Consider the following 26,700-nt stretch of genomic DNA (forward strand, 5'->3'; position numbering starts at 1 on the left):
CTCTTATAGTTCTTCAGCATCGTCCATAGTGGAGAATGTTGTACAGTTATACATCACAATGGAAATAGTGATCATGGGATAAGCGTATTCGCATAACTATAACCCTATCTTCTGTATATTGGTTAAGCTGAATTGGAATTCTTTCCAAATTTTTGAATTTTTTATTGCGGCATTTCTAAATTCTGGATAGAAATCTTCGTGATGTTACGCAAATCGCATAAAAATAGCTTATTTTAGTTTTTTTCAATCCCATGCTGCATAAATCGGCAAGAATACAAAGGTAAGCTGTTCCTTCTTATCTAAGTAGGGTTGAATGTTCGTTATCCAGTAATCCTCTGGCCACCCACTTAATTGTGCTATTTTTAAATTGGAAATATACAAGTGTACATTTTCTATTTCTTTCACTGGCTGAAAATCTACTTAAGCATTAAATCTATTGCAGAAGATTGTTGAGGCATTTAATATTTCAGCTTCATCTTTTCATTTCTCATCTATTTTTCTTCTCTCACGATTTGTCTTTTTGACTTCCTTTCTTTTCTGTATCAAATTGAAGATTTTTTACATTAATGGAAATAAAAATTTGGGTCACCCAAATAATCGAAGCTCAGTATTGAGTAGCTCAACCACTCGAGCTTATAATATTTCGACTATTTCGACGATCTAGATTTTTATTTTCATTAATGTCTCTGACCTCATTTTCTGAATCAGCCACCTTTGACTAGAATATGACCACTACCCATCAGGTGGATCACTTTCTTTCTGCCTTGCATATGTCGGGTGCATATGCCTAGACTTGTCCGTGTTTAAATATTGTTTTCTTTCTAATGGTGTCTCCAAAACCACTGGCCTCCACTTGTTCTTCGTCCCCATGCTCACTGCCGGTTGTGCTATTCTCGGATTGTGCCACATCTAATTCCCAATTACTATCCTTATTTGTATGCCCTGTCTCCTTGAGCAGTTATTTTTTACTTTGTGGCTTATCTTGGTCTCCTCTTACTGTTTGTATTAGGGATTTCAGTATCCTTTAACTTGATGGAAATCCATCCCATGCGTATGGATACGCTATTTTATGATTTGACTCAAATTTTGTTTTGTTAACTGGTGACGTTTACTCTTTGATTTTCGAAGGTGTTTTAAATAAACATAAATCTAGGGAAGATTTATCCTTTGTTGATATTGAGGGAAGTAACCTTTGCGATGAAATTGTAGGTAATCTCTAATTATTTGTCTTTGGCTAAGACAAATTCTCTCTTCCCCTAAGAGAGCTAAAATGTAAAACTCTTGTTTCTGATATAATTCTTATTTTCTAGTAATATTATAAATTTACAAAACTATCGCCTAAACTAGCAATTCCCGGTCTGATTCGTTCGAAAAGATGTCTAAACGCTGAATAAATCTCTGAATTTTCAGCGCATATAGTTTATAGAGCAATACGACGAACTTATTTATAAGGAAATAATGAAAAACTTTTTAGTGAATAAGTACGACTATAAAATGCCCGCAGCAAAACCACTCTGATTCATCAATTGAATATTCGGACCACAGATGTCAATTTTTCAGCATCAATTAGTAGGTTTTTCTAAAACTGCCGGATTCTGGACAGGTAGGTTACCTCAAAGAGAATACTACTACTACTAACAGCTCACCGCAGCACTTAGCCGTCTGAGGCCAACACAGGTACGCACAGTCCTCCTCCATCCAAATCGATCCAAACTCTCTCTCTTTACTCCCTCTTAAATTCATTTAGTAAAGCTCTCGAGGGCTGACTGATAAGAACGAATACAAAATGACCACAGCAAAACCACTCTGTTTCATCATTTGAATATTCTGACCACAGAAGCCGATTCTTCAGCATCAATTAGTTGATTTTTCTAAAACTGCCGGATTCTGGACAGGTAGGTTACCACAACGAGAATACTACTAATACTACTAACAACTCACCGCAGCACTTAGCCGTCTGAGGCCAACACAGGTACGCACAGTCCTCCTCCATCCTAATCTATTCAAGCTCTCCCTCTAAACTTCCTCTTAAGTTCATTTAGTAAAGCCCTAAACGGCTAACTGATGAGTACGATTATAAAATGACCACAGCAAAACCACTCTGTTTCATCAATTGAATATTCGGACTACAGATGTCAATTCTTCAGCATAAATTAGTAGATTTTTTTCTAAAACTGCCGAATTCTGGACAGGTAGGCTACCTCAAAGAGAATACTACTACTAACAACTCACCGCAGTACTTAGCCGTCTGAGGCCAGCACAGGTACGCACACTCCTTCTCCATCTTAATCCATTCAAACTCTCCCTCTTTACTCCCTCTAAAGTTCATCTAGTAAACCCCTCGAAGACTAACTGATAAGTACGAATATAAAATGACCACAGCAAAACCACTCCGTCTCATCAATTGAATATTCGGACCATGGATGTCAATTCTTCATTATAAACCAGTGGATTTTCGCTAAAACTGCCGGATTCTGGACTGATAGGTTATCTAGAAACGTGCTTTACATATCCTTGCACAGCCGATAGTTCAATCTCCAAGCAGGCAGATTACGACATATGAACAGGCCTCAGATCTTTCTCCCCAAATTTAGTGTAACTCCAAATGTGTCACTAAAGCTAATCTTCTATTCTGAAGATTAAACAGCTCGTAGTAACGAACTGTAAATAAGGAGCAGCTCGGCTCAATAATAACAAAAACTTTAAAAATCAGAATTTTAATATATCAAAGGAATCAAATTATTATTGTGACTCCAAATATATGATATTCGTCAAGTTCAGTGTTACTCATCAAAAATTACATTCCTGAGAAAATTTGCCTGATTTTTGAAATAGAGGGAAACACCCCTCAAAAATGCAGGAAATCTTAATGAAAATCACGCCATCATATTCACCGTACTGGAGAAGCATAGTGTCGAAGTTTAAGCTCCTATTTGCAAAAATGTGAAAAATTGTTATTTTAGCCAAAATATAGGTCATGGATGCGTTTTTATTTGTTTTTTTAGTTCCCGGGGTTGACCGTATTGAAATAACGGTCCTAGAAGATCGGGAGATCTTTCAATCAAACCAAATTAGAAGCTCTAGTGACCTTTTTAAGTGACCGAAACGATTGGAGGGCAACTATGCCACCTCCCACACCCATTTTTCCCCAAAGCTATCTGATAAAATTTTTGAGACAGTCATTATGTTCAATATAGTTGAAAGATTAAAAAGCCATTTCTTTAGGTTTGAAATGACCCCTCAGAGTCCTTAAAGAGAGACCTGTAAGTTATTAAATTTGCCAATTGTTTACGTAAACTATTTGTTATTGGGAAGTATATAGTCATATTTTTTTTGGGGGGGGAGGGAGAGGTACGGTGCCTGGGATGGATAACTATAGAAAGAATCTGTCTTGGGGAGAGAAATTTCGTGGGGATGAATTATCCAGGAGAAATGTTACACTGGGTGATTTTTCAGAATTACTATACGAAAGTCTTTTTAATTGTCTTACATTCTTTTTCTTTATTCATTTAAATTTATCATGTGGAGATGTTCCGGGGGAATTATCTGGGGGCTATTTTCCGCATGTTTTTATTTACGGGAAATGATTTCCATGGAAGGGGGCATTTCTGGAATGATCAAACAACTAATTAGAGATAAGAGATTATTCAAATGCAAGAATGCTAAGGAAATTTTTCAGGTTTAATCATTCACAAGAGATTTTACAGGGACGGGGATTTTTAGCAAGGATGGAACTGTCTGAAGGGAATATGATGGGGGGGGGGGTCATGTTACTTTGAATGAAATTTCCACGGAGGAGTTTTTTGTGAGGGGAGGGGTATATTTCTTAGAGGGTGAGCCAGATTTACCTGTATTATTTGAAAAACGAAAGCAAATTATTCCAAACATGATGGATTACCCCCTCCTTAATACCTTGTTTTTGAGCTAAAGTTTGACTGTTAGTCCCATTTTTTTAAAGAGTGGCTACTGAAACAAACGGGGGAGGCTGTTTAATTAGAATAAGTAGCTTTTCCAAAAGTGCTAATAGCTTTAGCGTAAAGAGAAAGTTAATGAGGAAGGGGCAACTCTTCATATACGGAATATTTCTGCCAAAATTTATGTGAAAACTTCTTTTTAATTTTCCATTTACAGTGACTTTAATTTGATTGACTTTGACTCTTTGTCACAACACTACTTATAAAAAAATAGCCTAAATTGCAAGGTGTTGAGGAGGGGACAGCCTTTTTCAAACTCGGAAAATTTTTGCTGGTTTTAAATTTTAATATCGCTCGTTTTTCAGTTAATTTTTTTTATATTTAATTATACTAGATAGTCAGTTTAGTACATGTATTCAAATTAACGAAACACTTTTCCTGAATATACAGCGTTTTTTAGTAGTATTTATTATACAGGGAAAAATTACACTCTTGTCCTAATCTCAAAAATGCGTATTTTGTCCATAAGTATTTTTTATGTAATTAAACACAAAATTTCTTCTGTCTGATTACCAAATTCCATGGTTGCTGATCCCTTTTAGGCTATGCCTATAAATTATCTTATTTCGCTGAAAATACATGGATTATTATAAAATGTTATTCTTTTTCTAAGCCCTCGAAATTTTAAATCAATTAAGATCGTATTTTACTTCGTGTGTATATGAGTAACTTAAATACGACTATCTTTTAGGATAAATTAGCCTATAAACACTGCTCAAGTTACTATCAACGATTATATATTATACTATTTATTTATTATTATACTATCATTATCATTATTATTATACTATCATTATCGATTATTATACTATCAATGATATTATTGAAGGTTTGTTGCAGTATGGTATGGCAATATGGTGATATGTATGGAAACTGACTATTCACTCAACCCCTCTGAGTAATAAAATCAAGTATATTTCTGCTAGTTTATTTATGTTCTTATTGCATAATATATGGATCTTGAAAGGGTGAATTTTTTCTTTGGAATTCTCCCTCTGACGTCTCTATTCGAACACCAATGCACAACACCGCGCTCGGTGCTAAGCCAGGAAGAGAATTTCTCCTGTATAACCAACCCAGAATTTCCATCTGTGCTAAAAAAAGCTCAATCTTTAAAGTCATGTATCAAAATATCTTTTCTTTAAGAAGGCAGCCCTATCCTGACATGGAAGAAGTCACTCTCCTGTAATAAAGATTGCAAAGAACGATCAAAAGTTACAGCCAAGAGAGAGAGGATAAATATCGGCATAGTAAATGGTAAGAAACCTACTATTGCTTGTACTCTGATTACAAAATAAGAACCGATCAAAATGGAAAATCTTCTGCGACTTTTTATGGCACTTGGTATTAACCAAGTGACATATAGCAATCGCAAATTCTGTCGGTCTGTCTGTCGGTCCCGGTTTTGATACTTTAGGCACTTCCAGGTAAGCTAGGACGATGAAATCGGGCAGGCATATCAGGGACCGGACCAGATAAAATTAAAAATAGTCTTTTTCTCGATTGGACCATCTGGAGGGGAGTGGGGGGCCAGTTAATTTGGAAAAAATTGAAAAATGAAGTATTTTTAACTTACGAACGGGTGATCAGATCTTAGTGAAATTTGATGTTTGGAAGGATATCGTGGCTAAGAGCTCTTATTTTAAATCCCGACCGGATCTGGTGACATTGGGGGGGGGGGGTTGGGAGGGGGAAACCTAAAATCTTGGAAAACACTTAGAGTGGAGGGGTCGGGATGAAACTTAGTGGGAAAAATAAGCACAAGTCCTAGATACATGATTGAAATAACCGGAACGGATCCGCTCTCTTTCAGGTAGTTGGGGGGGGGGGGTTAATTCTGAAAAATTAGAAAAAATGAGGTATTTTTAACTTACGAACGGGTGATCGGATCTCAATGAAATTTGATATTTAGAAGGATATCGTGTCTCAAAGCTCTTATTTTAAATCCCTACCGGATCTGGTGACATTGGAGGGAGTTTGGGGGGGGGGAGAACCTAAAATCATGAAAAACGCTTAGAGTGGAGGGATCAGGATGAAACTTGGTGAGAAAAATAAGCAGAAACCTTAGATACGTGGTTGATATAATTGGAAAGGGTCCGCTCTATTTGGGGGAATTAGATGGGGGGGATAAATTCTGAAAAATTAGAAAAAATGACGTATATTTAACTTACGAAGGAGTGATCGGATCTTCATGAAACTTCATATTTGGAAGAACCTCGTAACTCAGATATCGTATTGTAAATCTCAACCGGATCCAGTGTCATTGGGGGGGGGGGCAGAAATCTTAGAAAATACTTAAAGCGGAGGGATCAGGATGAAACTGGATGGGAAGAATAAAGACAAGTCTAAGATACGTGACTGACATAACCGGACCGGATCCCCTCTTTTTGGTGGAGTGATCAGATCTTAATGAAATTTGATATTTAGAAGGATCTTGTGCTTTAAAGCTCTTATTTTAAATTTCGACCAGATCCTGTGACAATGGGGGGAGTTGGATGGGGAAACCGGTATTTTTGGAAAACGTGGAAATTGGGGTATTTTTATCTTACGAATAGGTGATCGGATCTCAAAGAAACTTGATATATAGAAGGATCTTATGTCTTAGATGCTCCATATTTGACTCTAATTGGATACAGGGACATAGGGGGTTGGAGGAGGTAAACAGAAATCTTGGAAAACGCTTAGAGTGGAGAGATTTGATGAAATTTGATGGAGAGAGCAAGTACAAGTTCTAGATATGTGATTGACATAATTGGAACGGATCCGTTCTCTTTGGAGGAGCTGGAGGGGGGGTTAATTTACAAAATTAGAAAAATTGAGGTATTTTTAACTTAAGAACGGGTGATCGGATCTTAAGGAAACTTGATATTTAGAAGGAATTCATGTCTCAGAGCTCTTATTCCAAATCCCGACCGGACCTGTTGACATTTGGGGGAGTTGGAAGGGGAAATTGAAATCTTGGAAAACGCTTAGAGTGGAGGAACCGAGATGAAGCTTGGTGGATAGAATTAGCAAATGTCGTAGATACGGGGTTGACATAACCGTACTGGATTCACTCTCTGTGGGGGAGTTGGGGGGGTTTAGTGCTTTGGCGAGTTTGGTGCTTCTGGACGTTCTAGGACGATAAAAATTGGTAGGCGTGTCAGGGAGCTGCACAAATTGACTTGATAAAGTCGTTTTCCCAGATTCGACCATCTGGGGGGCTAAAGAGATAGGAAAAATTAGAAAAATGAGGTATTTATAACTTACGAGTGGGTGATCGGATCTTAATGAATTTTGATGTTTAGAAGGATATCGTGACTCAGAGCTCTTATTTAAAAATCCCGACCGGCATCAAGCCTCTGATTTTCCTTTTAAATCAATCTATTGATTTTTAGAATTCTGTTAGAGCTCATACCATATGAGCTCTTGGCTCTTAGCTCTTCTGGCCTCGTCACAAGTGCCATATGAGCTCTTACCTCTTGTTAAAAGATAAGATTACCCATGAAATTCTAACCTATAAGGGACATCGATTGCTGTGTGCGAACTATTCTGCCAGTTCAATCAAAGACTATTTCATCCTATGACCAAGTATCTAACAAACAAAACTCTTCTTCTATTCAGCCCTACTCACCGTCAGCTGGGATTTTTCAGACGCTTGAGCGAATTTCTTAGAGAGGTCTAGTACTTTCTGCCAAAAATAAAAATAAGTTTAAAGTGAGCAAAAACAATGGATAAAAATATATGTAGTTAACAGACCCGGGGTGAAGCAATAGGCTTAAAGAGGAAATAATAACAAGTTATTAAATTGACATTAGTCTGATAATTAGGATCAGTGTTCCAACAAGGTGGGAGGGGGCACTGATAGGTCTTTAAATTCAATCTTCACTAATGAAATATACGTAAACCTTGTTTTATTCATTATCTGGGCTACATTTCCACGTATAATGATGTCCAAACAATTTAGTTCTACTTCTCTCGAGCTCATTACGGTAAAGGCTAAATTAACTGCAAACGCTGAAAATTAAAGAACATCAAAACATTGTATCATACTTTATAAATGCAATTCTTTGTCTTGGAATATAAGTGACTAAAACTTATTGTACAAACAGATTTTACAAATGCAATCATCGTGAAAAATTTGATCTAGCCAGTGTTTTTTTGCTGAATCCATCATTTCAGGTGGTCTATCTCCTTATCTTTTGAAATGGGTAATAAAGTGAAGAACTGTTTTATAACCGTAAATCTCAACAGTTCGTGTTTCCCTTAATCATTTGGTAACCCGGAAACAAATTAGGGAATACTGTAGTAATTATTCCGCTTCTCTTGAATAAGCCTCTAAGAACGAAAGAGAAAGACCTTACTCATAGCATATGTCAATAGCATTCCAAAAGACGTTTTAATATTTGGCAAAGTTTACCAAAACTGGAGAAGATGAACTATTAAGCATGCGAAACTGGCTCTGACAGGATAAGAATTCATAGAAAAATTATCCGATGAAGTTTAAAGAAGAATAAAAGACAGAGCCTTATTGAAAGCAGGTTATCGTAAGGACTTTTATTCTTCATTGAATTTCCTTTTCTTATGCTTGCTGATATGTTAAAAAACGTGGAAGAGAGATATATAATCTTTCTTCCAGGAATTAGCCTTTTACAAATGATGTAGACGCATAAGAGCTAAATACTTTTACTATATAATTGATCAGAAATGGAAGAAAGTCTTTACCTGACGCAAGTGCAAGTGACTCCAGGACAGGATTTGCATTAATTGCCAACCTTCGAAATCTTAAAGTGATCTTTGACCAATAGAATCAGCTACAGTTGGGTAAGGTACAGCAAATATTTGGCTAGTAAAAAGTATCACAGGCCATAAATGCCTAAACTGTGCCTATTGTCAAGAGTAAAAAGCGTGAAGAAAAAAGCACAAACTACAACGCCCCGTTTTTCAGTCTAAAATACTTCAATGACTCCCAATTATCAAAGATTATTGTCTGTTAGCGGGAATGCATACCAGAGTCTAAAAAACTATGTCTTGAAGCTAAGTCCGCTATAGTCTATGATCCAATCTTGGCTATAGTTAAAAAAGGGTTTAAGTGGTACACATCAACTGCGGTTGGTTTGAGGATGCTTTCTGGAGTAACCAATGGCGTTTATTCTGAATATTTGGGCACACCCGCTTGCAACCATATAAAACAGTTCCATTAATGCCTGCATTCCCAAAATTAACCTATTAGGACAAAGTTGCACATTTTATTTTCCGTAACTAAGAAATTGAAAGAGAACATATTTTGAAAATATGTTGAGAATTCTCTTCAATTTCACAAACATATTTTGAAATCAAAAGCTAATTTATGTCTTTATCTATTTCCTATTTTACGCTAAGACAAACTTAATACCCATTTAGGTGTCTCTAGCTCCAAAAATTACTGCATTTTGTAAGTATTTTCCAGATTTTTTATATTTTTCTCTCGAATATTTTCAACACAAGACTCCGTTTTTTGTTTTACTTTATTTTAAGATTTTTTTTTAATTATTTTGAATATTGTGGTGTAAATTTGCTGGTCCAACTATATCTGCGACATGATTTTGGGAAGTGTTGGCAGTTATTTACAGAATGGCGGCAAAATGATAAGTATTTGACGGCATCTGGCGGCTCAAAGTGGTCCAAAGAGAAGGGTAAATATTATTGAGAATGATTGATTTTGATGGTTTGTAGTGTCGTCTTACTTTATATTGCAGAGTAAATTGGACTATTCTCTCAGATAGACATCAGTGGTCGTATAAATTTGTGGGCTTATTCTAATGGAAATTAAAAGCTCTAGTGCCCTTTTTAAGTGACCGAAAAATTAGAAAGCAACTTGGCTCCCTCCCATGCTCATTTTTCCCACTAGTCACCGGATCACTAAATTTTGAGATAGCCATTTTGTTCAGCATAGTAAAAAAAATATAATAATTATGTCTTTGAGGAAGACTTAATTCCCCCCAGTCCCCGGGGGAAGGGCTGCAAGCTCTAAACTTTGTCCATTTGTTTACATTTAGTATTTACTAATTACATTTAGTATTTAGTATTGGTTATCGGAATATGCACAGACGTTTTCGGAGGGAATTTCAGGGGGTTAAGTGGAGTGATCTTTTTCCATGGAGGAGCTTATCACGGGGGAACAGAATTTCCATGCTCGATTTTCCAGCGTTATTTAAAAAAAGCAATGAGAAATTAAATACAAAACGAGTTTTTTCAACTTAAAGCAAGGAGCAACATTAAAACTTACAACGAACAGGCATTATTCTGTATATTGAAAGGGGCTGCCCTCCTCAATGCCCTGCCCTTTACTCTAAAGTTGGACTCTTTCTCACAGCTCTACTTTTTAAAACAATGAAAAAAACTTTAGTGTAAAGAGAGGGGCGTTGAGGAGGGTACAGTCCCGCCTCTACACAGAATAATTTCTGTTCGTTTTAGTTTTAATGTCACTCCTAACTTTCAGTTAAAAAGACTTGTGTTTTTTTACTAAATAATATTTTAAAGACCATAGGTAGCACAACAGCGCTGCCTAAATAAAGGGCGATGTAGACACACTGTTTTTTTTTTTTTTGTTTTTCTTTTTTTATTTTTTTTTGTTCGTTTGGTTTGTCTTAGACCAGGGCACTTCTTATCGAAGGAGTTGTCGTAGAAACTTTGAAAAGGCTCATTCGATTGAAAATTGAAAGGAATAGTGCCTTTTTTTACAGTCGAAAGTGATTGGAGGGCAAGTAACCCCCTACCACGTCCACCATTTTCCCAAACATGTCCAATCAAAATTTTGAGATACCCCATTTTTTCAAACGTAATCAAAAGATGCTGAAATTACGTCTTTGAGGATGATAGGCCCCCAAAGACTCTGGGAAATGGTTGTAAGTTACACCCTGTGAGCATATAAGGTTTATATAGAAAGAGTGGTCATATAGACTACGGAGGGGCCTCATTGGATTGTAAATCAGAAGTTCTATTCCCCTTTTTAAGATTCATAGTGATAAGAGGGTCAATACCCTCTCCCCCCCGAAAACTTTGCATTTTCCCGAATTGCATCTGATGGAAATTTTAAGATAGCCATTTTTCGCCGTAGAAACTTCGAAAATGGCTCATTCGATTGGAAATTGAAATGGCTACTGCCCTTTATAATAGCCTAAATTCATTGAAGGGCATCTTACCCCTCTCCCACGCAAACTTATTTTCCCAAAGAAATATAATCAAAATTTTGAGATAGCCATTTTGTTCAACGTAATTGAAAGGTCCAGAAATTACGTCTTTGAGCATGACAACCCCCTACAACCCTCAGGGTATGGGTTGTAAGTCATTCTCTGGGGGCATATAACGTTTACATAGAATGGGTAATCGAATAAACTTCGTAGGGGGCTCATGGGAATGGTAATCAGAAGTTCTAGTGCCTTTTTTAAGATTTAAAAAAGGAAACTTCGAAAAAGGCTGATTCGATTGGAAATTGGAAATCTAGTTCCCTTTTCATTATTTAAAAGTAATTGGAGGGCAAAAAGCCCCCCCTCCCCCTACGCGGACAAATTTTTGAAACAAACCTAATAATAATTTTTGAGATATCCATTTTGTTCAGCGTAGTTGAAAGATTTACAAATTATGTTTTTGAGAACGACAGCCTCCCCCCCCCCCCCCACAGCCCTTAGCAGAAGGGTTGTGAGCTATGCCCTGAGGGCATAAAAGTTTCTTATGGAAAGGGTGGTGGTGAAAACTCTGGAATGGACTCATTTGATTGGAAATCAGATATTCTAGTGCGCTTTTTATGAGTCACAGGGATCCGAGGGCAACCCTCCACGTCGTTTTTCCTTGTTTAAACTTCTCTTTAATTTATTTAAACTTCTCTTTAATTTATTCCATATGAAAAAGAAATTATCCACTTTTCGCCATCTCTTTTAACTCGAATTGACGCAAACAATAGATAGTGAGGAAAATGAACAAAGACAAGCGCTTACTTAAATACCGAATTTCTTATGAATGTTTGTAATTTTAAAAGTTCAGTAATCCATTAATTTTAGCAGATTTACTAATGTAATAAATATTGAATATTGTATAATTAAAATCTAACTTCTTATATGGAAGCCAAAGTCATTTATTTTATTTCAAGTAAACTTGGAGTTCCAAAACACGATTTGGACAAAAATCATAAAATACTAGAAGAACCAATAACACAATTTTCAGCAATCCCCAAACATTTTATTTTTGGGGAGACAGCAAATAGTCTTATTCGATTCAAAACGGTTTTATTGGCAGCAGGGTCATATCAAGGATTTTTTACGGGAGGAGCGTTACAAAAAGACTTTTTAGGGGGTGTTCCGCAAAAAAAAAACTTTAGAAAACGCAAAAGAACCGCCCGTAACCCCTCTGGATACGGCCTTGATTGGCAGCAATGTTGACTTTATCCCTAAGTTCAATGACCTATAGCGATTGGCTTTTGCAATTCTTAGCTTTCAAAAGGCAAATTGTGATAACTGAATTGCTTTCAAATCTGTTTATTGAAATCTGTAAATTTAATCATTTGATTACAATCCCTTAGAGCTGAATTAAGTGCTATTTGTTATTTTCTAGATAGAAAACTGTCGGTCTATTAATCTATCAGAATAAATTCAAAATGTTTCCTGTTAGAACCCTTCTTACAATGTGCTATGGAACTGCAAGATTTTGGACTCCTAAGATTCTTCTAATTTTCAACTATAAATATTTGACATAATAGAAACAGCAAAGTCGAACATAGAGGTGAGGTTAGACCATTACATTTTTGTCTTTTGATAGATTTTTTCAATTTTTAATTTCTGGAAAAACCAATATTGCTGCCCGAATGCCGCTCAGTAAAAGCAGAGATGTTCCTCATCCTCAAAAATGTATTACAATTAATTGCAATAAGCTATATTAAGTTTATTTATCCATAGCAAAAATTTATTTGCCTCCAAATTCTTGCGCGCAAAAACTTAACTTGGGTTTTTTGCGTGGAATACAGTAATAAAATGTTAGACAGTAATATTTTATTCATTATGCTAGTACTTCTTTGTGTAAAATGATACTGTTCTCTTTACATTATTACTTATATAAATTTGACCAAAATCAAACAATATTAACTTAATGTTGATATTTTATACACTAAACTTAATATTGAACGGGATTATATTAATTTAAAATTAGATTAAATAAATTAATTTACTTAGAAGCAATTGAATGGAGTCACGGTTTATGTGTTATTGTGTTGCGAGAGCAACACTTTGGTTTTGTCGTGGTTTTTTTTTTTTTTTGTTCCTAGCACCCCGATTTCAGCTTATTCCTAGAAAGTGGTAAGGGTCTAACCTCTGCAGTTTTTACGGAAAGTGTGGACCTTAGGCCGGATTGATGAATATGACTTTACATTTTGGAAAGCTTCGTAGAACTCTTGCCTGGGGCCAAAAAGGATGGTTTTTGCTTGTCCTTGAGCCAGAGCCTATAGTGTGTGAAGTGAAGAGGAGTTGTATAGCCTATGTCAGAGAGGACTATCTGAAGTTATGCAGCCAAGCTTTCGTTTCATCAAACCATGTTACTGCTTTCGAGTGGAAAGCTCCGTTCTAGCAGGCAAGCAGGCAGGCACCAGTTTCAAATTGAAGATGGACTAAAATCTATAAGTGTTAAATATATGCGACAGTTACCCTGCCCCACAGCCAATATATCTTCTTTGAGTGATAAATAGAAAAATTTAGAGAAGCAAAAAAGCGGCATTTTCCCACGGGTCCGAAAGTGCTGCCATCTATTGTTTCTACCCATTTCTGTTCGTGATTTCAGCTGAGTTTATCATTCGGTTTTTCACACTTGGGATTGCGGTAGAGAAATGGTATCAGATGCGCCTCTTAAACTTTAAAAGTTCTCTCATTGCTAAAGAAATTAGAGTTTATCCTTTGGTCCTTTCTAAGTGATGACGTTAGAAAGTTGGCCTACGGCAAAAAAGTCAACTTTTGAACTAAGACAGATAGATTTTTTTTCGACGGCAGTCGATAGCTTTTGATGAGCTGATCAAAGTATATGTCATCCATTTTTTGTACAAAAATTCCTTCATGAGATATACCAGTTTGAAAGTTTAAAGGGGTTGACAACTTCAGTAGTAAGGTACACACTGAGACCAAAAATAGGCCGATACCAATTGTGAGACATATAGGGGAGTTGTAAGCAACAGTCAGCTGTTAGCTCATAATCATCCTCGGCAATGAGGGGTTCGCAACTCTTACTAGTTGGTGTACCTATTTTTTGTTTCCGTTGTATTTGATGGTAAGACCAATTTGGTTCCAGTGGTAAGACATGTAGGGGACTTGTAAGTAATAATCGGCTGTAAGGCTACAATCATCTTTAGCAATGAGGAGTTTGCAACTTTTGCAAGTTGGGGTACCTAGTATGTATTTTAGCATCCTTACAGATTAACAACTTCAGCGTTTAGTCGCAGCGAGGAAACAAAACTAAAGTGTTGCTCTCGCAACACTTTACTCGGCGAAGCCGAGCAAAGGTTGCCGCAACACCTCACGTTGCCCATGCAACGTAAATCTAGTTGTTGTTGCATTCTGATACAGAGGGCAATAATAACTACCTCTGTAATTATCCATACAAAAATTTAGTATTAAGATTAAGAGAACTGTCCCAACTAAGGTGGAACTAAGAACTTTGACATTCTTCATTTTATTTTTTGAACTGCATGCCGAAATCTGGTGTTTCCTTTCAACCAAGAAGAGAACAATAAATTTAAAATGTCAACAGATAAACTGAAAGCTTCTGCTATAAAAATCTTTCGCCCTCTGTCTCTCTCACTCTTGGTCTCTTTTGCTTTCGGTGGTCCTCTCTCTCTCTCTCTCTTCTTGATCTCCCACTCTCGTTGGTCTCTCTCGTTCTCCACAATCTTTCTCGTTCTCCTCTGTCTCTCTCATTTTATTCGGCCTTCTTCGATCTCCTCAATCTTCCTCGCCCTTTTCGGTCTGTATTGATCCCTTCGGTCTCTCTAACTCTTTTTGGTCTTTCATGCTCTCTGTCGCTCTCACTTTGGATCTCTCTCTCTCTCTTTCTCTCTTTCTCTCTCTCTCTCTCTCTCTCTCTCTCTCTCTCTCTCTCTCTCTCTCTCTCTCTCTCTCTCTCTCTCTCTCTCTCTCTCTCTCTCTCTCTCTCTCTCTCTTTCTCTCTCTCTCTCCATCCCTCTCAATCTTGGTCACTGGCGCCATCTGTCTTTCATTCTCAGTCTCTCTTGCTTTTGACCTTCTTGCCCTCGTTCTTTCTTCTTGTAAGTCTCTCTTGCTCTTGATTTCTTTCACTTTCGTTCTCTTTTGTTCCCCTCAGTCTCTCTCAATCTCCTTGGTTTTTCTCAATTGTCTTGGTCTCTCCCAATCTCCTCGATCTCTCTTACTCTCCTTGGTGTCTCTCGCTCTCTTCGGTCACTCAAGCTCTCCTCAGTCTTTCTTGCTTTCTTTGGTTTCTCTCGCTCTCATCGGTCTTGTTCCATCTCCACCGTCTCTTTCCCTTTCTTTGGTTTCTCTCGTTATCGGTCTCTCAGTTTCAGTCACTCTCTCTCACCCTCAGTCTCTCTGGCTCTTCTCAGTCTATTTCGCTTCGCTCTCTTCGGTCTCTTTTACTTGCCTGAGTCTCTCTCGATCTCCTCGGGCTCTTTCGCAATCTTCGATCACTCAATTTCTTCCTCATCTCTCTAGCTCTACTTAGTCTCTTCTAATCTCCTCAGTCTCGATCAGTCTCTTATATCTTCAGTTTACTGCTCTTGGTCTCTCTCACTCAGTTTCTCTGGCTCTTGTTCCTTCTCAATCTTGGTCCCTTTCACTCTTGTCGGTATATTTCATTCTACTCAGTATCTCTTGCTCTCCTTTAACGATCACATTCTCACCAGTCCTTGTCTCTCTCCTTGGTCTCTCTCACTCTTCTCGGTCTTTCTCTTCTCCAAGGTTCTCTCGCACTCTCCTCAGTCTTTCACACTTTCGGTTTCACTCACTTCCTGTCAGTCTCTCTAGCTCTTGGTCTCTGTTACGTACAGTCGCTTGCTCTTGGTATCTATCGATCTTGGTCTCTCTCGCTCTAAGTCTCTCTCACTCTAGTTGTTCTTTATCACTCTCCTCTGTTTCTCTCGGCGCTCCTCGGTTTCTTTCACATTTCTCAGTCTCTTTTACTCTACTTGTTCTCTTTAAATCTTCTTGGTCTTTCTTATTCTCCTTGGTCTTTCTCGCTCTCCTCAGTCTCTCCCACTATCCATGGTTTTCCAGGCTCTCAGTCTCTCTTGCCTTCGGCCTCTTCTGCTCTCGCTCCCTCTCAGTCTTTCTTTCTTGTTGTCGGTTTCCCTCACTCTTTGTCTCTATTACCCTTTGTCTATCTCCTTGATCTCTTTCCTTGCGCCTTGGTGTCAGTCATTATTGTTTGTCTCTCCCATTCTCCTTGGTCTTTCTTGCTCTCCTTGGTTTCTCTCACCCTCCTCGGTTTCTCTTTCTCCCTTTGGTCTCTTCCGCTCTTCTCAGTCTCTTGTTTTCTTAGGTCCTTTTCACTATCGTCGGTCTCTCTCGCAATTTTTGATCTTTCTCAATCTTCTCGGTTGCTCTCACACTAATCAGTCTATCTTGCTTTCCTCGAAGAGCTCTTGCTCTCCTCGGCCTTTCTCAGTCTTTTCGACTCTCCTTGGCAGTTTTGAGCTGCTTGCTCTTTCTTGCTTTTGGTCCCTATTGTTCTTGGTCCCTAGGACTCTCTTTTGCTTTGTTTCATTTTAGGTGTCACTTGCTCTCGGTCTCTATCGATCTCGGTTCCTCTTGATATCTCACGCTCTCGTTATTTCTTGCTCTATATCTTTCTCGATCTTGGTCTCTCTCACTATCTCTCACTCCCCTGAATTTCTAGTTGTCTTGTCAGTATCTCTTAATCTCCTCAGTCTCTCTCGCTCTCGTTTGGTCTCTCTCACTCGTCTCGGTCTCTTTTACCCTTCTCGGTCTCTCAAACACTTTAACTCTTTCGCAGTTGGCCTCTTTTAATCTTAGTCCCCTTACTCCCTTCAATCTCAGTCTCTCTTGCTCTTGGTCTCTTTTGAGAGCTAGAGGACAAAGACTGAGAGAGAGTGAGAGATACGATGAAATATAGTATATAATTAGGTATGATTAAGTCATTGTAATTGCTCAATACCCGTCTAGAACTATAATGGAAGTATTTTATTACAGCTAGCTGTTTGTTTAGTTTTCAGAGTGAGTGAGACCGAGAAAGACAGAGAGCGAGAGAGACAGATAGTTAGATAATAATAAAAGTTCAATTGAGTATATTTGTGCATTATTCTGTATTGTTAGGAATGTTATGAATTTTAACATTATTTTTAAGAAGAGGAAGGAGGTTGACTATTCTAGAAGTTTTTTTTACAAAGAATTGTTTAAAAAATGATGTACCGCTAGAAAAACCTGTTTACGAGATAGAGAGTGAGAGAGACAAAAAGGGAGAGAGACAAAAAGGGACAGAGACAAAGAGTGGGAGAATCAGAGAGCGATAGAGTCTGAGAGCCAGAGAGAAGAGAATCTGAGAGCTGACAGCAAGATAGTTGTATTTGAAGGTGAAGTCACTCTTTCACCTTGAAGGTTATTCTAGTTGTTGACAGCATTCTCAGAGAAGAAAATTTGTTGTTTCTGAGCATTGACAAGACATTTAAGCAGCTTTAGCTTCTGTCCTCTTGTATAGTGGTGACTTTAACTTTTGGTGAAGACTGGGCTATTTTGCTGTGCAACATACTTGTAGATTAGCAGTATGTTTCCTGTGCAGTGACGAGCGTTGGCAGCTGCAAGTATTCCAGTTTCTTATATTATGGAAGATCTTGAAAGCCATTTTTATACTTCGCTATACACGCCTTTGAATTGCATTTTTTGGGCTAGTAACCATCTTAAGAAAAGGAAACGTAAGAAGTCCCTCAACTTAAAACTAGTCAGAATTTTTCTCATGAGAAAAAGACTAATAGACACTAGTTGGGAATGGATTTAAGGTGATTGAAACTTGATCTTTTTTCTTTAAACAGCTAGTCGCCAATGGCGGTAGATCTTTATTTATCCATTGATCAGTGCTTCTAGATCTTTTTCTTTATTAATTGCCCTTATTGCAGATTTTGATCTTAAACCAGTATTTATGCAGATTGGTCACAGCTAATGTTGCTAACACAGTGAAGGATGGTGCACTTTGATATGTCAAATTCAAACAGTAGATCCTCTGTTCATGTTTGGATCTTGCGATGATCTTTCAGCAGACTCTGTTGATTTTTGTGACCTGTGAGTTTTTAGCATAAAGGTTGATGTCATTTTCAGTTTCATACATGGTATCATTGATGTAAATGATAAATAGGGTAAGGCTCAGAAACTGCTTTGGGTGACTTTACTTCAACATTACATAGGTCAGTGACAATCTTGTCACCGTCAGCAGTGGAGAGTTGAACTCACTTAGTCCCAACAATCTAAAAATTCATGACCCAGTTGACTGGTTTCACATATATATCTGCTTTTTAAAGTTTTAGTCTGAAATGGTTGTTACCTTATCAATAGCCTTCACAAGTTGCCATAAAATCAAGTCAAAAGGAATTCCTATTTCCAGATAATTTCATTAAATGCTGTTTGTCTCAAGGACAACAGTCTTAATAAATTACATAAAAAAAAATAGTTTTTTTAACTGAAAGTAAGAAGCGTCATTAAAACTTAAAACGAACAGAAATTATTCCGTATATAAAATGGGATGTCCCCTCCGCAATCCCTAAAAGACGCTAAAGCTTTTAATTGTTTTAAAAAGCAAAATTGTGGCAAAGAGTCAAACTTTAGCGTAAAGAGCGAGGGATTGCGGAGGGGACGACCCATTTCATATACGGAGTAATTTCTGTTCGTTTTAAGTTTTAATGTCGCTCCTTACTTTCAGTTAAAAAAACTAGTTTTTTTTTATGTATTTTCTGAACGTTTTTGAATTAATGCATGTTTGATTTTGGCTCTTCACACATAAATTATTAAAATGAAATTTGCATATTCATTCCTTTTTTTGGCTAAATGGCTTTCTAATAGTTTTGATCAGACGATTTTGAGAAATAAGGGATGGGGAAGGAGGCCTAGTTGTCATGCAATTTTCCGGTTAAATAAAAAGGCAATTATAAATTTTAATTTTTAACGAATTTTTTTATTAGTAAAAATATACGTAACTTAAGAATTAACTTACGTAACAAACTTTTATATTCTTAAATTTTTATTATGTATATGAGGGGATTTGTACCCTCGTTAATACCTCGCTCTTTAGACTAAATCGTAGGTTTTGTCCCAATTCTTTAAGAATGACCCCTGAATCAGAAAGGCCGTAGAATAAATAGTTAAAATTACTAAAAATACTATAGCATAAAGAGCGAGGTATTTATCTCCTCCTAAATACCTCGCTCTTTATGATAAAGTATTTTAGAACCCCTCATATGCGTAATAATTTCTGTTCGTTTTAAGTTTCAATGCTACTCCTTGCTTTCAATTGAAAAAACTTTTCCATGTTTATTTTTTTGTTGTTTTTTTATAGTAATTTTTGAAAATCCTGCGCCCTTTTCATTGAATTTCTTTTCCTCCATGACGTATTTCTCCAAGGAGAGATCCTCCTACATATCCCCCTCCCCTCAACCCCACCCCCAAAACCAAAAAAATCCCCTGAAAACATCTGTACATTTCCCAATAACCATTATTATATGTAAACACTGGTCGAAGTTTGTAACTTGCAGCCCCTCCCCCAGGGACTTTGGGGGAGTACAGCATTCCCAAAGACATAGTTGTTATGGTTTTTGACTATGCAGAACAAAATGGCTATCTCAAAATTTTGATCCGTTGACTTTGGAGAAAAAAGGAGCGTAGGAGGGGGCCTAGGTGCCCTCCAATTTTTGTGATCATTGATAAAGGGCACTAGAACTTTTCATTTCCGTTAGAATGAGCCTTCGTGCGACATTCTAGGACCACTTGGTCGATACGATGACCCCTGGGAAAAAAAACAAATAAGCACGCACCCGTGATTTGTCTTCTGGTAAAAAATACGAAATTCAACATTTCTGTAGATAGGAGCTTGAAAATTTTGCCATAGGGTTCTCTGACACGCCGAATGCGATGGTGGGATTTTCGTTAAGATTCCATGACTTTTAGGGGGTGTATTCCCCTATTATGTAAAATAAGGCAAATTTTCTCAGGCTCGTTACTTTTGATGACAAAGACTAAATTTGATGAAACTTATATATGTTTTTATATAAAGTTTCACTTAGATATGAAACTTTATAAAATCAGCATAAAAATTCGATTCTTTTGATGTATATTTTAGCATCAAAATTCCGTTTTTTAGAGTTTCGTTTACTATTGAGCCAGGTCGCTCCTTACTACAGTTCGTTACCATGAACTGTTTGATTTACCTGGCTGAAAGTCTTGTTGATCAGGGTACATGCCATTACTGTTGAGGTGGCTTTGAATCAGATTAAATAGGTTCAACGGTTTTAGCAGATAGCTCTAATCAAGCCAGATTGAATAGCTTAGGGATTAAATAACAATATCTGCGATAATCTGTAACATTTAGCATTCAGATTTGGCCGTTAGCTCAATTTTTGCACTATTTTAGATAAAAATTTTGTAGTGAAGCGAAAGAATAAATAAACTTAAAAGAGACTTAGAAATCAACCTTCATGACCTTTAAAAAATTCCCGGTAAAGAATGTTTTCAAAGAAAATAAAAATCCATATTAAACTGAAGCCAACAGATACAGATGAATACGGAAATCATAAACAAGCACAACTAAAATGAACCTTCAGATAAAACTTAAAACAAACCAAATTAGTAAAGATAGGATTTTGACTTCTTTCCCCTTCCTCCCTCTCCTAAAAGCATAAGTTCTATAGCCTATAGTGTTGTTTGGCTTTTACTGAAAATTATGAGTACTTTGAATAGAGTTTCAAAGCTTCGAGGACAGTTAAACAAAATTGCTAAAAAAATCAACATAATTAGAAAAAACTCTTAAAAATAAGCTCAATATTTATTATATAACCATTACCTATTAATTTCTGGAAATTTTGGCAGTTTTAGATTTTATTTCATTGTGGTTTATCTTTTTTTCTATGTTGCACGTACGAAAAAAAATTATAACATATTTTGTTATCAGTAAAGGAGAAGCTAAGCAATAAGCTATAGATTTTTTACGATTAGGTTCTTTTTTAAGCTCGACATAGATGTTCAATTAGTTTTACTTGTTTCGAAATTAATTTTTTCTTCTATATCAGTATCTGTTATCCTTTTGTTGATATTATATTTTATTTTAATTTCTCTTCGTTTTGGGTTTCATTTATCCTTCAGTAGCAATTTCTGGCTGTCTTGAGTTTTAATAATTATTGAATTTTATTTATGTTAGTTTTAAGTTTAATATGCGTCTTTGGTTTTGTTTTAGAAATTTCTTTCCATATTTTTTTTTGTTAATCCCTCAAAAATTCAAATTTTATTCTTGAATTTTTAAACCTCTTAAGATCTTCAGATAAAATTAAAAGAATTTTTCAATTCAAATAAAGTTAGAAAATCAGATGCGAGATGCAGATATTAATCCCTAATATGCCTTCTGTAAGACTCAGCCTAAATATTGCCATAACCTGGTGCAAAATTCTATTTTATTGCAGAAAAATTTTTCTTTGCAGCATAAAAGATGAAATTCGCATGATTACCGGTGTATTTGGTGAAGAAACGAGGTGGGGTTCATCTATTTCTAAATAGCATATGGTTTAATTTGTTGCATTTTATACTGTTCGTAGTACAGAACTGTAATCTATATATATATATTTCATAAAAATCCCCCTAAACCACGGTTTATTGCTGGAGCAGCTAAATGACCTCTCTTTAATTTTAAAGGAAAATGTAAATAAACTTAAAACCTATTGTTCTGGTATTAAAAAATTTTCGAATTTTAATCCATATTGGAGTGTTAATAATTCACTGCAGGTGATAGATTCTTTAACAATGGTTTCAGCTAAAAGAATTGAGTCTTTCGATTTTACGACAATGTATACTAATTTATCACTTAATGTAGTGTTTGATAATTTAAAAACTGTTATCAAGAAATCTTTCCTCTTATCTAGTAAAAGGTTCTTAAAAATAGACATTTATAATAAAAAAGCTATATGGACAAATTGCTTTAATACTACAGTTAACTTGAGATGTTACAGCTTGGATATGATTTTTGAGTTATTAGAATTTGTTTTATACAATACTTATATAAGATTTGGGGGTGATTTGTACAAGCAAATTGTGGGAATTCCCATGGGGGGGGGGGGAATACCAGCCCATTTATAGCTGACTTGTTTTTAAGTCAACTAGAATATAAATATATGATGGATAAGAATAATCCAATTAATTTAAAACATGCTTTGTCAAATAATAAAAGATATTTAGACGATATTTTGGTCTTAAATTGAAAGGATTTCTTTGATATTTCTAAAAATATATATCCATCAGAGCTTATTCTTGAGCCTAGTCATGGCGCTGGTCATGAAGATCATTTCTTAGATTTAAATATTAATATTTGTGATAATAATAAATTAAGTTTTAAAATGTATAATAAAACGGATGATTTTGATTTTGAAGTGATTAGTTTCCCATTCCCTGAAAGTAATATACACTCAAATATCTCATATTCAGCGTTTTTCTCACAGTTACTTCGTTATGCAAGGATTTGTAGTAATTATATTGATTTTAAAAATACTTTCTCTATCAGCAGCAAGTTTTTTGGCATAGACTCTTTGAGCATCTTCCTCGGCTGTTGCCATTGTAAGTTCATCAGTCATTTTAAAGTTAAACATTAATAGGTTTCTACGTGAACGCATGTCTTAAATATCTTTAATGACGTCACCGTCACAAAAAAAAGGACGACAACTAACTTCATGACGTCAGTCAACACACAAACATGACCTCATCTGACAGACACATCCACGGACAACTTATTTTTATATACATAGACATATTCACAGGTGGGACACAGGGACACAACAACAATGGCACGTAACTAATATGGCACGTAACGACTTACACGCGCGGGGGGCTTGGGGAGGGGGGGCGCGAAGCGCCCCCACCAACTAGTCCTTCATAATAATTTGCAAAACCTTGAAAACAGTAACTATTTTGATGCATCATAAACGATAAATTTCGCAAGGAAATGTTTAAGGGAAATAAGAACTTGAGAACTTGAGAGGGTTGAAAGAGGGAGACTTTGGATAAATTAAAATGGAAAAGGAGCATATGTAGCTGTGGTCTCCAGGGGTTTGATTCTGCAGTGAGTTAGTAGTTGAATTAGTCGTATACACAATAAATACAGTGAATCTTCATGGCGATTTCAAGTATATCAGATTTATTAGGTATCAAGTTACACGCCAGTATGGCTATGACCATTAAAAGGGTGACATATGTCATTTTGGTTGAAAATGAGTTATGCATATGACGTGGGTATACTCATAATTTGTATGGTCAGATGAATGGTGCAGTCAGAATTGTCCTATCTTGTACTGTCATTATGATAAAAAGATACATGCGCCAGTTTTTACAGAAGAGGATTATCTTACGGAGCTATAACATGGGGACCTGACACTTGTCTCCTTTTTGTGAAGGAAAAGGAAGCATACACCATAAAATGGAATAATTTTGAATTCATTTGAAAAATTCAAATTTATTTTATAACACAGAAAAGAACATAGAAAGTTGGTTTAGATTTTGTTCTCTTTATGTCCATTAGCTTCAACCTTCAGAGCGACCAGAGCCAACAAACTTTTTTCTGGTTTTTGGCTCTCCTGTAAATTTACAAAAATGGTATATGTGACCCTTTTAATTATTACAGCAGGATAGTTATGAGTCTTAGGAAATTTGCTCTATTTACAAAAATAAGGAAAGCATGCCCAAACGGAGAAGTTCTTTTGATGAGAGTTACACTTTCGTATTCAGCATATTAGAGAAAATAGGTTTCACGGGGGGGGGGAGATCTTATCAAACGAAATTGCCCTTGGATATTGGGAGAACGCTTTTTAGCAAGGAGATTAAAAGTTTCTCTAATCATCGTAAATAGTAAGAAAGATTGAAAACATACGAGCTCATTTCATTTTACTTCACTAACGCCGTCTAATTTTGTAAGGAAGAGAAGGAAAAGAAAAGAGATTTCGTAAAACAATAAAAAAAAGTTACTTGAAAAACCTCTAGAAAACTGTTTAACTCACAGTATTGTACACAGTATTGAAGTACAACACTGTGAGTTAAACAGTTTTCTAGATGAAAACTTCAGAATTCGTTTTGTTAGATCCCTTTGTTATTTGGAGTCAGGAGCAAGGTCGTATTCACGGGAGGGATTAAAAGGTTTGAACCCCTTCCAAATGTTTGTCCAAGTCTTAAATACGCAATACAAATTTATAAAATACATTTTTGGCTTTTGAAACAAATTTTTCAAACAAAAAATCCCCCCCCGAACAAAAATCCTGGATACTATCCTGACCAAGGGGAAATATGCTCCCCCGAAAAGCAACAAAACAGTCAATACAACAAATAATTTAACTATTGTATAGGAATAAAAACTGTGTTACATTGGGATTAAGAGAAACGCACAAAATATGTGTTAATGATATCACCAACAAAAATATAATCTTGTTAGCTTCTGATGTGATAACTTTATTTATTCTTTACCTTATCACATTTTACGCCCACAATTTTTTTTGTTGCGTTTTTACAGTAAAGCAAAGATTAGTCAGTTTTTAGAATTGTTTAAGTAGCTATGTAAACTGATATATTATTTTTGATATACATATGATACATCCGATATATATTATATACAATATCGTTTGAAACGTCAGTTAAGTTTTTTTTACACCTTTAATCTCTTTGCTATTGTTTCCATGTATTTTGTGATGGACGTAAGCGATTAAGGCAAACCACATCTATAATGTATTAACAATTATCTGCGTGATGACGTATTTAAGCTTTAGTTTTTTCCACCCCCAGGATCTTCTCCTGGATCCTTATGGGCCTATCCCAGTGTAAATGAAATCAAGTTTAGATGATGAAGTTTTTATTCTTTTCGTTTTCTTAAATTAAAGTTCTACGCGTGATTTTAACCCCTGCTTGGTGAAATATCTCAATTCACATTAATACTTCAACACTTTGTTTTTAAGAGGGGGATAAGGAGATAGAGTTGATGATGGTTTTCGAATTTTTTGCCTTTCACATCAAGTTAGATCATTACTATTTATAACAATTTAAAAGTTACATGATTTATTTTCATTAATTTATTTTACCCTTTTTTTTGGGGGGGGGGGGGGTACAGAGTGGCTGTACTCTGTACGTAAAAGGACGAGTTTGTAAACTTCTGCCTTGTTGTTAATTGTGATTATTCTGTTACTAAAACCCTTTATCTTCTTCTGCGTAAAAATATTTTCTTAAAACTATGCAAACAACTATCTGAAAAGTATATGGAAAATTTAAAGTCAAAGCTCAAGAGAATTTGGAAAGGAGCAAATTCCATTGGAAGGGTTTTCTTAGTTTTATTGAATTCTTTTTTAGCGGGACAGGTACACTGCTTCATTTGTGGACTGTGGCTTTCCATTTTTGGACTGGTACTTAAATCCCACTGTGTCATTGAATTCCCTGAATCAATCCGATAACAGTGATTTACAAATGGCGTTGTGAAGTTAAAAATTACTTTATTAAGATTTTGACGAAAGAATTCAGATGTTTTTGGAGCTGCGAGCAGTTTCAGAATAGCCGTTTTAAAATAAATTTAAGTTAAAAAAAAGTTTGATCAGGCAATGTTTTTCAAACATATTTAAAGAGCAGAATCAAACCATAGACAAGCAGAGGTAACGTCATATAGTAATTCGAACTTAAACTGAATAAACATTACTATGAATGTATATCAGTTATTGGAGTTCCAGAATTTACAAAGAAAACTTTTAAGTGTCAAGCAGAGGAGAGCATAATTTCTTCAACTTCAACTTCAACTATGAATGTATAACATACTTAAAACAAAAATATATTAAAATTAATGATCAAATCAAGCAAAAAGATAACAAATGCTGTAGCTGATGAATAAACAAGTCCTTAGATTAGCAGAGACTTAACTTAAAAAATTGACAAAAATTACAATAGGGACTCAGCAGAGGGCTCAGCAGCTTTCAAAGTGGTGTACTATACTAAGTTTTACATGCCCCCTCAGGATTGGATTGGGGCCCAAGACATTCACTTTTAATGACGATTTAAACAGTCGACATTTCGTTGATTCAGTGATTTATAAGGCTCTGGAGACTGAAACAAGCAGTACTGGCCCCTTACTCACATTTCTTGAGATGGAGATAAGGAGATACAGTTACATCTGTGGTTTTTATTGCCTGGTTCAGCTCCCCTGCGAATGCGGGAACTGGTGATAGATGCTCTCCAGCTTTTACTTATGAAAATTGTGTCTTTTATCCTCTTGACACTTGAATTATAACTATGCAAATTATGTTTGTATATCATCTTTCCTTGGAAGAACATATTAGTGAAGGTCAGGCTATTAATTGCGCAGGACCGCAGTAAACGGGCTCTTTTCATTAGCAGAGGCATTCCATAAATAGGAACACGCTGTTCTTCAGATGGATGTGAGAGCGGTGTTAAAGTCTTGTAGAAGTTGGACAATGTCGTGGGAAGGTATCAATGAGAGTAAAGGTGAAAGAAAAGCATAAAAATTGTCTTTTGTTGAT

General features: G+C 36.1%; 1 protein-coding gene across 3 annotated transcripts in view; it reads left to right on the forward strand.

Annotated features, from left to right (window-relative positions):
- Positions 1–5,142: 5,142 nt before the first annotated feature.
- The window catches only part of LOC136030457 (uncharacterized), a 90,264-nt gene continuing 68,706 nt past the window's right edge, over positions 5,143–26,700 (forward strand). For 2 of the 3 annotated variants that reach the window (XM_065709459.1, XM_065709461.1), the window contains exon 1: positions 24,713–24,814. The gene's annotated coding sequence lies outside the window, so the exon portion shown is untranslated. Of the gene's footprint in view, positions 5,232–24,712; positions 24,815–26,700 lie in introns of those variants that run through there. The other variant, XM_065709460.1, reaches the window with a different exon arrangement.

Source organism: Artemia franciscana, chromosome 8 (assembly GCF_032884065.1).
Source record: "Artemia franciscana chromosome 8, ASM3288406v1, whole genome shotgun sequence".
In the NCBI taxonomy this organism is placed as follows: Eukaryota; Metazoa; Arthropoda; class Branchiopoda; order Anostraca; family Artemiidae; genus Artemia; species Artemia franciscana.